Here is a 15,417-nt window from a genome sequence, read left to right on the forward strand (position 1 = left end):
CAATATCTCAAAAGGGACGGTGAAAGCCTCCTGAGCCTGAGTCATCTTCCTGGGGCTATAAGCTTACTCACGCTTTCTGCCAGCGAGATCAGGACTGCCTCTGCCCCTTCACAGCAGCAAACAAGATCTCAGAGCTGGACTTCACTTCTTATCAGGACTGCCTCTGCCCCTTCACAGCAGCAGACAGGATCTCAGAACTGGACTTCACTTCTTCTCCTCCTCACACTCAGCACAAACGTGGCTGGCAACTTGCCATAACCTGACCGGTCCAGTACGTTTCCACAGCAACAGAATTCCCGGACTTGTAGCAGAGCGGGCACAGCGAGTGCTTGACGTGTGAGTGAAGAGACAGTCCACATGCTGTAGTTCTTCTAAACTAGACAGCTTTATTTACGTCAGACAGATAAAATAACAAACACTCCATAAGAATCAGCAGACATGATGTCTCTGCCTCTCTCTGCAGAAAAGTGAAAGTACCTCACAGACAAAGAATTCAGCTTTCCCTGATGTTGGGAAGGCTCCTCCCCAGATGCAGGACACAGAGAGATGTTAACCCTGTAAACACCAAACCTCACACTCCTCTCTAAAAACTAACATATTTGCACGGTCCTAGTAAGCCATAGTTTGGTTTCCCATGACTTGTGAATCAGGTTGTTGAATTAATGCACACACACGTAGAGCTCATATTAAGCTGATTTTGTCACTGGATTCGATATGATCACAGCTTTATGCAGATACCAGAAAATTTAATAAATAAAAGGGGTGAGAGACCAGGAACCCCGTCCCACCCAGAACGGCCATCTGATATCTCACAGGAGCCCTCGTGTGAGCTTCCCAGAGCCTGGTAAGCAAGACAGTGGGCTTAAGCAGCTTTTTCCAACACCATGTTTTTCCACCACGGAAAGAGCTTTTTAAGTAACCCTTCCCCCATCTTGCTTTCTAGGCTCTGGGAAAGTCCTGAGATATCTCAGACTACCCTGTGAGATCTTGCAGAAGTGTTGCAGAGCCTTCTAGAGGACTCATGTGACCTGCCCAGAGCCCCAGCTTGCATGGGGAGCAATGCCCACTCAGCACTTTAGAAAGTCTTTAGAAAGGTAGAGATGGTTGTGCAGGGACGTTCCAGGGGTTGTTCTGGTTTTGCACAATTTTGCTTAGATGTGTGATAAGCCAGGAATATAACCCTCAAGTAAGAAATCTACCTGTATCTGTTCTCCTACTGCACCCAGCCTGTGTAAGCTTCAGTGCACAAGCATTGCATGAGATGAGATGTTAAGTCTCTGAGTTGATAACAGTAACTCAAGTATTTCAATGGTCAAGTGTAATTATATTCTCCACCATTTCTTGCCCACTTATCCTATCTAACTGTACTCTATCATAGTAGTGTTTGTTTTAACATAACTGCATGGGTGAGGAAGAGGAACCCCAAGAAAGATATTTGATCATAAAAACAGTTCCCTCAGATAAAATATTTGTAACAGTATTATTGTAGCACATAAAAGTGCATGAAGCATATCTTACCTTTCTATATATATAAAAAACTCATGTTAAAAATTGTTCAGTCTCCAGTCTGAAAGGCAGCAGTTTTAAATTAAGTGATATAATAATGAACTAGTATCCTAAAATCATCATCCCGGACTCAGAGGTGTATACTACACAACAAAATTAAAACTTGAACAGACAAGTTTGAATCCAGTGACAAAATGTGTGCAATGCATAGGCTATTTTAATTGAATATAGTACCGTATTTTTCGCACCATAGGGCACACCGGACCATAGGGCGCACCCAGTTTTTAGGGGGGGAATCAAGAAAAAAAAATCTCCCCCCCAGCCCCAAAGAGCAGCGTACAGGCTGCGCACAACCTCTCCCTGCCGGAGGGGTTGAGCGGGGCTATTGCACAAGCCAAGGCAGCAAGCAGGATGGATCCCACTCGCTGTTTTGGCTTCCTCTTTAGCCTCGCGCAACCTCTCCTTGCCAGGAGACGCTGCGCAGGGCTAAAGAATCCATAGCCCCGTGCAGCCTCTCCTTGCTGGAGGGGTTGCGCGCAGCTATGGCACAAGCCAAGGCAGCGAGCAGGATGGATCCCGCTCACTGTTTTGGCTTCCTCTTTAGCCCCGCGCAACCTCTCCTTGCCAGGAGACGCTGCGCAGGGCTAAAGAATCCATAGCCCTGTGCAGCCTCTCCTTGCCGGAGGGGTTGCGCGCAGCTATGGAGGAAGCCAAGGCAGCGAGCGGGATGGATCCCGTTCGCTGTTTTGGCTTCCCCTTTAGCCCCGTGCAGCCTCTCCTTGCCGGGAGACGCTGCACGGGGCTTTCCTGGCTTTACTGGGAGGTGGGGGGATTCACTCACCTCTCCCAAAAGCCCGCAGAAGCCGCACAACCCCTTTAAAGAGATCGCGGCTTCTCCTGGCTTTCCTGGGAAGTGAGGGAATTCCCCCACCTCCCGCAAAACCGGCAGAAGCCGCACACACTTTAAAAGGGCTGCACGGCTTCTCCTGGCTTTCCTGGAAGGTTGGAATCCCCTCACCTCTCGCAAAAGCCCGCAGAAGCCGCGCAACCCCTTTAAAGAGATCACGGCTTCTCCTGGCTTTTCTGGGAGGTGGGAGAAGGGACTGATGTGGCCAGTCAGTCCCTTCTCCCTCCTGTGGAAAAGCCCGCAAGAGCGCACGGAGATTGTGTGCGGCTCTTGGGGGCTTTTCCCGCCTGCCTCCCCCCTGCATTCGCTCCATAGGACGCACACACATTTTCCCTTGCTTTTTAGGAGGGAAAAAGTGCGTCCTATGGTGCGAAAAATACGGTAATTGCAACTTCTAGAATGTAGTTTAATATCAAATCTAGGCCTGGGCGATATGAGGGCCAGAGCACGGTGGAGGCTTCACCAGGCGGTATACCACGAGTGAAACCACCATTGCTCCCAAGTCCCTCCAGTGTCTGGCAGGAGGAACAAGAGCCCCCGGCCTGGGCTTGAGATTGGGTGGATAGGTGAAGGATGCTTGAAATCGGGGTGGTGGTGGGTGGGTGGAGGATCGTGGAGCATCAGGCAGGGTGAAGGAATGGTAATTGGGGGGTTGATGGATGAAGGAGTCCAGAGAACACACTGGAGCCCAGAGGAGAAATCTGTTCCTCAGGAAATAGGCTGCCCTGAGGGGAAGGGACTGTGGCACTGGGGAGGTTAGCGAGTGATGCAAACCAGGGAAACAGTGCTTGTCCTTCCCCTTTCCTAGTTTGCTGTGTGTGTCTGTTGCATCCCTTCCTTTTCAACATTGCAATGTATAGTCATATCGCAAATGTTTGGCTGGTGATACATTGCGATGTTGAAAAGCTGACATCACCCAGCCCTAATCCAATCTATATTAGTAATATTTAAATGTGGAACTGTAAGGTGTAGTTTAGACACTACAGTGGTACCTCGGGTTAAGAACTTAATTCGTTCTGGAGGTCTGTTCTTAACCTGAAGCACCACTTTAGCTAATGGGGCCTCCTCCGCGCCACCACCGCACGATTTCTGTGCTCATCCTGAAGCAAAGTTCTTAACCCGAGGTAATATTTCTGGTTTAGCGGAGTCTGTAACCTGAAGCGTATGTAACCTGAAGCATCTGTAACCCGAGGTACCACTGTACTTGCTGTCTAGAGTTCATACAGTAGGTAGTGGTGCTAAAATTTATTTTCCCTATATACTGCTTTAAAATGTGAAATAGTTGCATGGATTTAGTCTGATGTAACCAAAGGGTGATGCTGGCCACATGACCCGGAAGCTGTACGCCAGCTCCCTCAGCCAATAAAATGAGATGAGTGCCACAACCTCAGAGTCGTCCGCGACTGGACCAAATGGTCAAGGGTCCCTTTACCTTTTTACCCTACCTTAAGTACATCCCAACTAGATGGGTCAACAAATTATTCTAGTGACCAATTTTACTGAAAGGATTACATCAACACAACAACACTTTTTTTTTTCTTTTACAGCAAATCTTTAGTGAAAATATATTAGTACATGTCAGATTCACAGTAAAAATTTGGTAAAATAGTTAACTTGTGTATTCCCACCAAGATGACAATAAAATAATGGGAGCACAACGATGCCAACTGATTTAACACCAGAGCTGAAGTAAGACTGAGTCTCAACTCATCACTGAGCCCTGGGCAAGAAGTCACAGCTTGTCCATACAGATCAAAGCCAGTCAATGATGGTTCAAACAAGCTGAAACTGTTTTGGAACACATTTTTTAAAGAAAAGCCTGACTAGCTTTTCAGGTACCCTTTAATTGAATAACTTTTTGAAGAAATACCTGAAGTAACTGATATTATGGTTTCAAGTCTTCTTTATTCTGTTACATTTTAATCCAGGAAGACCCATTTATCCTAAATAGAACCCAGTAAGGCCAACATGTACAGTTGCAATTGAAATTATTCAACCCCCATGGCAAATCATGTTTATCATCAAAATTTACAGACTTCCAGCTGTTTGCAGTGAGCGAATCAAACAAAAGCAATTGAAATAGCTCCACACAACAGATGCTTCAAGTGGTTTCCCGAAATGCAGCTGAAATTGCAACTTATACTGGCTTCTCTAGTCTTGCTATTATTCAGCCCCCTGAATAGAATCCCTCACAACAGCACAAATACAACAGGTGTTTTCTCAAGCACACCTGATGCAATGAATCAAGGGCTTCATTAGTTGCACCAGGTGTACTTGAGCTGCAACACATGAAATACCTGAGCTGGCTAGGGGGTTGAGGAGTGTCAAATTTGGATGCATGTTAGGTATATGGCTAAGTCAAGAGAATGGTTCAAGAAGGTAAGAGAAGAGAACATCACCCATCACAAACAAGGAGCAGGATACAAGAACACAGCGAAGGCACTGAATGTTCCTAAACACACTATTGGAAGCATAGTTCCCAAGTTCAAAGTTACGGTGGTTACACTACCTGGATGGGGCAGAAAGAGTAAGCAAACTGCAGCAGAAACCACATTTCTGAGAAGACAGGCTGGGAAAAACACTTGAGTGACTGCAAAAGAGCTGCAGTAAGACTTGGTGGTAGCAGGCACTGATGTTTCAGTGAGCACAGTAAGGCGCATACTAAACGCTGAAGGTATCCATCAGTGTTTGAAACTCCCATTGTTCTAGGTGCATTTTGCGACGGAATTTCATTAGAGTGAGCAGTTTCTGAGCTCTGGGTGCAGTACTGCACCTAAAATTTCAGATAAAAACTGCAGGGTGGAAGGAAAGGAGGAGCTTTTTCTGCCTCCCCACTTCCAGCTGCTACTCTGAAAACTGAAGAGACCCTCTTAATAATATTAGGGGGGTGGGCTAAACCATGTGAAAAATGAAGATAAAAAATTAGCTGCAGTTCATTCATTTTCAGCTTTGTATCTTGTTATAAAAAACCATGCCTAGACATTCCGTTGTTGCACCCAGAACCTGCTGGAATGTAATGGCGCCTGGCACGCTTCCCCTTGTGCCTTGTGTGTGGGTGATAAATCAAAGACTGTACACAGGCTTCTGCTACCGTATTTTTCACTCTATAATACGCACCTGACCATAACACGCACATCGTTTTTAGAGGAGGAAAACAAGGGGTGGGGAATTCTGAATGAAACAGTGGATGTATCATTTTTGTGCCTCATGCTGTGGCCACAGACATGTGATCTGATGGTGAATTTGGGGGTGACCCAATGCAAAGATCCTGAGGATCCATGTGGATCCATGCTTTGTAACCACGTTTTTGCACCATTTCAGCCCCAGGCAACAGTGGGTGCGTGATTTTTTTTGGTGCAGGCTGTAACCATGGACATGCTATGTGATCTGATGGTGAATTTGGGGTGACCCAATGCAAAGATCCTGAGGATCCATGTGGATCCATGCTTTGTAACCACATTTTAAGTGGGGAGGGAAGGAAAAACACAGAAGGGACAAGGAGCATGAGAGGGGTGTGCAGAGAAGCAGCTGGCTAAGAATGCAGGAGAGGGATTTAATGGGAGGGAGTAAAGGAAGGCAAGTTTCCCCCCACCCATCCACCCAAGCCAGGCCCCCCCCCTCTCTCCCACCTGCATGTTTTCCAGCTGCCTGCGAGTCCCTAAAATGCTTCCCTGAACGCAGCAGCACCGGAGCACGGAGAGGAATTAGAAGGAAGGATGTGAGCCTTTCCTTTCCCCTCTGCTTGCCTGGAGGGGAGGGGATTTGCCTGCTCTTTGTTCCGTTTGAGCAAACAGCAACCGAAACAGAAGAGGGTGGGCAGTAAGACCCTGAGGCAGAATGCAGGAAAGCAACAGCTTCCTCACTCGCGCGATTGGATTTTTGCCTGATTTTTGCCCCTGCACTCGGGCCAGTCGGCTCCAGGGACCACACATTCGCTCAATAACACGCACAGACATTTCCCCTTACTTTTTAGGAGAAAAAATCTGCGTGTTATAGAGAGAAAAGTACGGTAATCTAAAACAGTCTTTAATGAGTAGAAAAACATCATAAATCAGACCGGCAATCGAGCGGACATCTTCTCAGCTTGACAGCCAAAAACGAAAGCAACTCACACACAAAGAAAGATTCCCGTATGTGAACAAAACCACGCCTCAGAATGTGAGACGTCACACAGAACTGTTTAACCCTGTAAGTTCTGATTCTCCTCACATAACCTAGGTTTAAGGCGGCATTTAGCTCCTAGATTTCATGTGGTTTTTTTAAAAATACATTTTTATTAGAAATTTAAACAAAACATATTATGCAAAAACATGTCATCCTTAATTTTTCCCGTACCATAAATATGCGTGCCAACCAAATCTGTTGTCATGTCCTTCTAATTCTAATGACTCTTGCTTATCCAACCTCATCCAGTCCCTGATCCATACCAAACAAGCAGATTCATAATACAATTTAAGGTCTGGGAGGGCGAAATATTATAAGAAATTAAATGAACAATTAGTGAACCCATTGAAAGATGTCATAAATGAAATATTGAATACAGGCGAAATCCCAGAAACATGGAAACAGGCCTATATAACAATAATTCCAAAACAAGATGCAGACTTACTGCAAATTAAAAACTATAGGCCTATCTCCTTGTTAAACAATGATTACAAATTGTTCGCAAATATATTAATTAGAAATTAGATTAAAAAAAATATTAAATGGGTATATATATCACGATCAGGCAGGGTTTTTACCAGGCAGACAAATGAATGAAAATATAAGGAATATTCTGAATATAATAGAATACCTGGAGGCTAAAAATGAAAAGAAAGTGGCAATGATGTTTTTGCCGTAAAGCCATCCGGGCCTGGAGACTTGCCATTTTTAGAGCTTTTTATTGCCTCAAGTAATTCTTGCATTCTTATCTGGGAGTTAAGAATGATCCTTTGTTATTTTATGCGTGGCATATTACTACTTCTGCTATACTCTTCTATCTTAAATGTTTTTTCTTTCCCTTGTCTATACAGCTCAGAAAAATATTTAACAAATCCTTCTGTTATTTCCTTCAACTTGTCTGTGATTCTGCCATTTATGTTAATTTTGTTTATGGAGTTCCTTTGTTCACTTTTTTTCAGCTGCCAGGCTAACAACTTTCCTGGTTTATTTGCATGCTCAAAATATTTTTGTTTTACCCTTTTTATTTTCCAGCTAATTTCCTCGTTTATGATCATTGAGTATTGAGTTTGTAGTGTTTTAATTGCTTGTTTTACTGCCTCTTTATTTGCTTTGTTTGGTAGCCGTTTCTCCTTTTTCATAATTTCCTCTAAAATTCCTTTTTTCTTTTTCTCTCTCAATTTCCTTTTAAACGAGTTTTGTTGTATAAAGAGTCCTCTCATTACAGCCTTGCTTGCGTCCCAGACCATCTGTAATTTTGTTTGCCCTTGACTCCTTATTTCAAAATAATCCGTGAGGGTCTTTTTTGCTTTTTCAACAATTTTTTGGTCATCTAATGAAATTCAAAATTGGGAAAGGAGTACGACAAGGCTGTATTTTGTCTCCCTGCTTATTTAACTTATATGCAGAATTCATCATGCGAAAGGCTGGGCTGGATGAATCCCTAGCCGGAATTAAGATTGCTGGAAGAAATATCAACAACCTCAGATATGCAGATGACACAACCTTGATGGCAGAAAGTGAGGAGGAATTAAAAAACCTTTTATTGAGGGTGAAAGAGGAGAGCGCAAAATATGGTCTGAAGCTCAACATCAAAAAAACGAAGATCATGGCCACTGGTCCCATCACCTCCTGGCAAATAGAAGGGGAGGAAATGGAGGCAGTGAGAGATTTTACTTTCTTGGGCTCCATGATCACTGCAGATGGTGACAGCAGCCACGAAATTAAGAGACGCCTGCTTCTTGGGAGGAAAGCAATGACAAACCTAGACAGCATTTTAAAAAGTAGAGACATCACCTTGCCAACAAAGGTCCGTATAGTAAAAGCTATGGTTTTCCCAGTAGTGATGTATGGAAGTGAGAGCTGGACCATAAAGAAGGCTGATCGCCGAAGAATTGACGCTTTTGAATTATGGTGCTGGAGGAGACTCTTGAGAGTCCCATGGACTGCAAGAAGATCAAACGCATCCATTCTTAAGGAAATAAGCCCTGAGTGCTCACTGGAAGGACAGATCGTGAAGTTGAGGCTCCAATACTTTGGCCACCTCATGAGAAGAGAAGACTCACTGGAAAAGACCCTGATGTTGGGAAAGATGGAGGGCACAAGGAGAAGGGGACGACAGAGGATGAGATGGTTAGACAGTGTTCTCGAAGCTACAAACATGAATCTGACCAAACTGCGGGTGGCAGTGGAAGACAGGAGTGCCTGGCATGCTCTGGTCCATGGGGTCACGAAGAGTCGGACACGACTGAACGACTAAACAACAACAACAATAAATCATCATTTAATCTCCATCTAAAAGAAATTTGGCTTTCTTTTTGTAGTTCCATAATCAAGGAATTGTGGTCTGAAAAGGTTCTGGGATTAATTTAAATTTTTTGACACTTATTTCCAATTCTTTGGAAATCCATACGGAGTCTATTCTTGAGCTGCTGTCATCTACATGGCTGTAAAAGGTATACTCTATCAAACATATGTCTCATTCTCCATAAATCTATCAAATTTAGATTTTGAGTCATATCAAAAAAGGTTTTTGACAAGTTGCCTTCCTTAGTCCCCCCCCCCCCCCCCGCTTCATGGATCACTGCCTTGCCGTGGTGAAGGGGCTTGAATAACTCAGAGAAGCTATGAGCTATGCCATGCGGGGCCACCAAAGATGGACAGGCCATAATGGAGAGTTTTGACGAAATGTGATCCATCTGGAGCAGGAACTGGCAAGCCACTCCAGTATCCCTGCCAAGAAAACTCCATGGACAAAGACAACAGGCATATAAAACTTATGATGCTGGAAGATGAGCCCCTCAGGTCGGAAGGCGTCCAACATGCTACTGAGGAAGAGCGGAGGACAAGTACAAGTAGATTCAGAGCTGATGAAGCGGCTGGGCCAAAGCCGAAATGTCTCTCAGTTGCAGATATGCCTGGAAGGGAAAGGAAAGTCCAATTCTGTAAAGAAAAATATTGCATAGGAATCTGGAATGTAAGAACCATGAACCTTGGTAAGTTGGATGTGGTCAAAAATGAGATGGCAAGAATAAATATTGACATCCTGGGCATCAGTGAACTAAAATGGATGGGAATGGGCAAATTCAGTTCGGATGACCATCATATCTACTACTGTGGGCAAGAATCCCGTAAAAGAAATGGAGTGGCCCTCATAGTAAACAAAAGAGTGGCAAAAGCTGTACTGGGATGCAATCTCAAAAATGACAGAATGATCTCGATACGAATCCAAGGAAGACCTTTTAACATCACAGTAATCCAAGCTTACGCACCAACCACTGGTGCTGAAGAAACTGAAATTGACCAATTCTATGAAGATTTACAACACCTTCTAGAAATGACACCAACGAAGGATGTTCTTCTCATTATAGGGGATTGGAATGCTAAAGTAGGGAATCAAGAGATAAAAGGAACAACCGGCAAGTTTAGCCTTGGAGTTCAAAACGAAGCAGGGCAAAGGCTAATAGAGTTCTGTCAAGAGAACAAGCTGGTCATGACAAACACTCTTTTCCAACAACACAAGACACGACTCTACACATGGACATCACCAGATGGGCAGCATCGAAATCAGATTGATTATATTCTCTGCAGCCAAAGATGGAGAAGCTCTATACAGTCAGCAAAAACAAGACCTGGAGCTGACTGTGGCTCAGATCATCAGCTTCTTATAGCAAAATTCAAGCTTAAACTGAAGAAAGTAGGAAAAAACCACTGGACCGGTAAGATACAATCTAAATCAAATCCCTTATGAATACACAGTGGAAGTGAGGAACAGGTTCAAGGATTTAGATTTGCTGGACAGAGTGCCTGAAGAACTATGGATGGAGGCTCGCAACCTTATACAGGAGGCAGCAACGAAAACCATCCCAATGAAAAGGAAATGTAAGAAAGCAAAGTGGCTGTCCAACAAGGCCTTACAAATAGCGGGGGAGAGAAGGCAAGCAAAATGCAAGGGAGATAGTGAAAGATACAGGAAATTGAAGGCAGATTTCCAAAAAATCTGGAGACAAAATCTGGAGAGACAAGAATGCTTTCTTAAACAAGCAATGCAAAGAAATAGAGGAAAACAATAGAATGGGAAAAAACAGAGACCTGTTTAAGAAAATTGGAGCTATGAAAGGAACATTTCGTGCAAAGATTTCCATAATAAAGGACAAAAGTGGTAAGGACCTAACAGAAGCAGAAGACATCAAGAAGAGGTGGCAAGAATACACAGAGGAATTATACCAGAAAGATATGGATGTCTCGTACACCCCAGGTAGTGTGGTTGCTGACCTTGAGCCAGACATCTTGGGGAGTGAAGTCAAATGGGCCTTAGAAAGCAGTGCTAATAACAAGACCAGTGGAAGTGATGATAGTCCAGCTGAACTATCTAAAATTTTAAAAGATGATGCTGTTAAGGTGCTACACTCAATATGCCAGCAAGTTTGGAAAACTCAGCAGTGGCCAGAGGATTGGAGAAGATCAGTCCATATCACCTCCTGGGCCCATCACCTCCTGGCAAATAGAAGAGGAAGAAATGGAGGCAGTGAGAGATTTTACTTTCTTGGGCTCCATGATCACTGCAGATGGTGACAGCAGTCACGAAATTAAAAGACGCCTGCTTCTTGGGAGAAAAGCAGTGACAAACCTAGACAGCATCTTAAAAAGCAGAGACATCACCTTGCCGACAAAGGTCCATACAGTTAAAGCTATGGTTTTCCCAGTAGTGATGTATGGAAGTGAGAGCTGGACCATCAAGAAGGCTGATCACCAAAGAATTGATGCTTTTGAATTATGGTGCTGGAGGAGACACTCGAGAGTCCCATGGACTGCAAGAAGATCAAACCTATCCATTCTTAAGGAAATCAGCCCTGAGTGCTCACTGGAAGGACAGGTCCTGAAGCTGAGGCTCCAAAACTTTGGCCACCTCATGAGAAGAGAAGACTCACTGGAAAAGACCCTGATGTTGGGAAAGATGGAGGGCACAAGGAGAAGGGGACAACAGAGGATGAGATGGTTGGACAGTGTTCTCGAAGCTACCAGCATGAGTTTGACCAAGCTGCGGGAGGCAGTGGAAGACAGGAGTGCCTGGCGTGCTCTGGTCCACGGGGTCACAAAGAGTCGGACACGACTAAACAACAAGTCTCTTTTTTCCTGGCTGTTCTGTCTTTAACTAGAGATGGAACTCCATTTAATTCTCCCATTAGAATGATCTTTTGATCTGCGAATTCAAGTAATTCTGTTTCTAATTCTAATTCTGTTTCTAATGCTTTCTTGTCATTGGGTGCATAAATGCCAACCAGTATCACTTCCTCTCCCTGAATTTTAATTTGTATTATTAGAATTCTACCTTTTTCATCCTTCTGAATCAATTTGGGTTCAAGTGCAGGATTAATATAAAAGACTATTTGTTTTATCTGATGAGATGAAATCCATACCTATTTTTTTTCTTAATTAAGACCCTTTTGTGCTTTTTTGCAATATGTGTCTCTTGGAGACAAATTGTATCTAATTTCTGTTTTGCTATTACATGTTCAATCCAATGACGTTTGGCTTCAGAGTTTAAACCATTTATGTTCCAACTCAGTTAATTTAAGATTGGCCATTTTCAGAGTCAGTTACAGTAGCTACTTTCCCTGATGCAACCTCTTCCAGTGCTAGTTGTTCCAGAACTTTCTTTTGCTCAGCTCAGGGGTATCCCCTATCTTGTTTGGGATCTAAGTCTCTCCTGTTTTTGTCCAGAAATTCTCTCGCCTGATATTCTGATGTCAGTCTATATCTCCTCTTCATGTATGTAAAGGAAATTCCCTCTGGGAATTCCCATTTGTATCTGATGTCGGCTCTCCAAAGAACCGTTGTCAAAAACCTATATTTTGTTCTTCTTAATCTCAGTTTCAGCGGAATCTCTCTAAAAATGTCTACTTTCTGCCCAGCAACCACGAGATCATTTTCAAAACTGTTCTGAAGGATTGCGTCCTTCACTTTTTTTGTCACTAATGTTAGAAAAATGTATCCTGGCTGCTTCTGTTCTCTACTCTGAAATGATTTAATTCTAACACAGCTTTCTACTAGGCCGTCCAACCAGTCTGTGCTTTCCTCCATCCATTCTGAAATTGTCTGCATCACATATGTCTCTAGAATTGGCTCAGAGTCAGAGTCTGGTAGGCCTCTGATTCTGAGCGTCCTGTCTCATCTAATTGCAAAAGTAGAACCTGAACCTCTAAGTCATTCTGTTTCTCTTGAACCCCTTGTACCAATCCCAACACCCCTTTTTGTTTCTCTTTTACTTCTGTGACCTCCTCTCTTAGTTTTTCTAATTTGTCTACTTTTGTTTCCAAGTTGTTGACCTTATCTCCCAATATCCCAAACTGTTCTTTCAAAACTTTATTTGATTTCTCAATGTCTCTATGTACTTCTTCCTTCAGTGATAAGTTAGATTTTTCCATATCACTGCGGACCTGTTGTGTAAATTCTTTCATTGAGTTCAACATCTCTTTTCTAAATTCCGAAAGCTACAAGAAGGAGGAGGAGGAGTTTGGATTTGATATCCCGCTTTATCACTACCCGAAGGAGTCTCAAAGCAGCTAACATTCTCCTTTCCCTCCCCCCCCCCCACAACAAACACTCTGTGAGGTGAGTGGAGCTGAGAGACTTCAAAGAAGTGTGACCAGCCCAAGGTCACCCAGCAGCTGCATGTGGAGGAGCGGAGACGCGAACCTGGTTCCCCAGATTATGAGTCTACCACTCTTAACCACTACATCACACTGACAATGCAAAAAGATCTGTCTGTTCTTTCTCTCCCTTATCCCCATTGTCACCAAGCTGTATGCTGGTCCATCTAGTAGCTGCCGCAGCAGCGGAAGCAGTCGCTTTCCTTGTTGTTACTCTGTCTGTTCCAGACATTTCTTATCTGTTGGTTCCCAGTATTGTGTGAATTGATCAAGGTCACACCTGCAGGCTCTGAGTCTATTCAGCCGTGAGATCTCTCTTGGTTTCCCTTTCCCTTTTGTCTCCTTTCTCCCTCCCCACCACACTGTAGCAAATACTTTTATCACCAAAGCAAAAGGGAAATGTAAAAAAACAAACCCCAAATTTCCATTAGCTCAAGAAATATAAAATATACAAATACAATATTGTGCAGTGAAAGAGAAATAGTTCATTAATATTCCAAAAGGCAGAGAAAGTGAAGTGGTATAAATATGTTAGGCAAGTCCAGTTTCCTGTTATTGTCTTTTAGAGAAAAGGAGTAGAAGAAACATTGTTCTTTAAAATTGTACTTATCTACTTGCAAGGTCTCAAATGATGATGGTTTGCAAAAGTTCCAAGACTTATAGTTCCTTTTTATTTTTATTGTAATCCCATGGCATGTCTTCAAGCTCACAAACAGGCCGGATTTTTAATCAGAAAATCTTATTTGGGGAGCTCTTTCAGGTTTTTTTTTGGGGGGGGGGGTTCAGAATGCTTGGGAAGCTGTTCCAGGCTATTTTCCACTTTTGGGGGGTTACCCCCCAAATGTGCAAGAGTTCCCTGCAGGCTTCCTTTCCTCTCCTCCCCCTTTTCTTCTTTAGCTCCTCCAAATTTTTATATAAAATTGCTAAAACCACCAGTAGTCAGTAAAGTTCCATTTGTATCTCACTAGGTATCTGGATACAGTTAAAGTTGCAAGCCGTTAGAATGTAACCATCCATCCAGTCAAAGTTGAGTGTTACAGTTCCCCTTTGCTATAAGCAGAATCCGAGTCCCATTCACAAAAAAGTTCCCTTTGCAGAGCCTGTCCGCAAATATCGGAAGCTGACTTCCTGTTTTGCCAAATAGTAAATTTAGAGTCTAATTCCACGTTTAAAATATTTTATTGACTTTTACCTCGAATCTGTCTGCTGCTTCTGGTGACACATCATAGCTTCGGCAGCAGGCTGCATTGATGCTGAGAGCGATCTCAAGCCTCTTCCCCTTCCCTCCCGCGCGCACAGCAGCGGCCGGGAGATGATTGGGGAGAGGCGAGATTTTTCACTCTGCTGGAACCCTCAGGTCCCCACTCTCCTGTGGGGGGGGGGGGTTGGGGGTGTGCTGAGATCCAGAGCTGCCCTCCAAGCCTTTCCTGCCAGCTCCGTGTCGCAGACGACACCCAGCACACCACCATTATCCTTCGCAGCAGACTGGAAGTGATTTCATATGTTTCTAACACTGGTTTCCATGCCAGAACTCCAAGGCATACACCACTAATGACCCAAAGGAAGGAAGCTGCCTTTCCTCTAATTGCTTCTATGACTGCTCATTAACCATGCTGGTGTCTCCTGGGCCCTCATGGTACCTTGCCTCAACTGCCCTATACATGCCAATTGAGTTTCTAATAGTGTATTTTTCAACAACTCACAAGCGTTGTGGAGTGATTTGACTCTGCTGGCTTTCAGCTTCCTTTTTACAAATCTCCTCATTTAATGGAAGTATCCTCTTTTGAAATCAAATGTGAGCATGTTGGATTTTTTGGGCAACTGGCCATTTGCATGCTTATTTAATTTAATAGCACTATGGCCACTGCTCCAAATTGGCTCAATAATACTTACATCCTGGGCACCATTCAAGATTAAGTGCAGGTTTGCCCCCCCCCCCCAAGTTCATTCCAACACCAACTCTTCTAGACAGAGTCATTTAGAATAACTAGAAATTTTACCTGATTTTCGATAGTTGTGGGCCTATTACTTTCTGGTCTGGTCCACACAGTAAGCCCAGAGAAAAAACTGAGCAAATTACTGCTAATGCAAATTATCAATATCATATTGTTGCTCTCAGCACAAAGAAGTATACAGTGCTACCTCGGGTTACAGACGCTTCAGGTTACAGACGCTTCAGGTTACAGACTC

At 43.7% G+C, this 15,417-nt stretch overlaps 1 protein-coding gene and 1 long non-coding RNA gene across 9 annotated transcripts in view; one reads left to right on the forward strand and one right to left on the reverse strand.

Moving 5' to 3' along the window:
- LOC310668900 overlaps window positions 1–5,573 on the forward strand; it is a 174,193-nt gene extending 168,620 nt beyond the window's left edge. The window contains exon 2 of the long non-coding RNA XR_014506884.1: window positions 5,494–5,573. This is a non-coding gene — a long non-coding RNA (uncharacterized lncRNA). The remainder of the gene's footprint in view (window positions 1–5,493) is intronic.
- The window catches only part of LOC310668828 (zinc finger protein 711-like), a 65,955-nt gene that overhangs the window by 32,600 nt on the left and 17,938 nt on the right, over window positions 1–15,417 (reverse strand). The window lies entirely within an intron of this gene.

This window comes from Podarcis tiliguerta, assembly GCF_965153285.1.
Source record: "Podarcis tiliguerta genome assembly, chromosome: W".
Taxonomy (NCBI): Eukaryota; Metazoa; Chordata; class Lepidosauria; order Squamata; family Lacertidae; genus Podarcis; species Podarcis tiliguerta.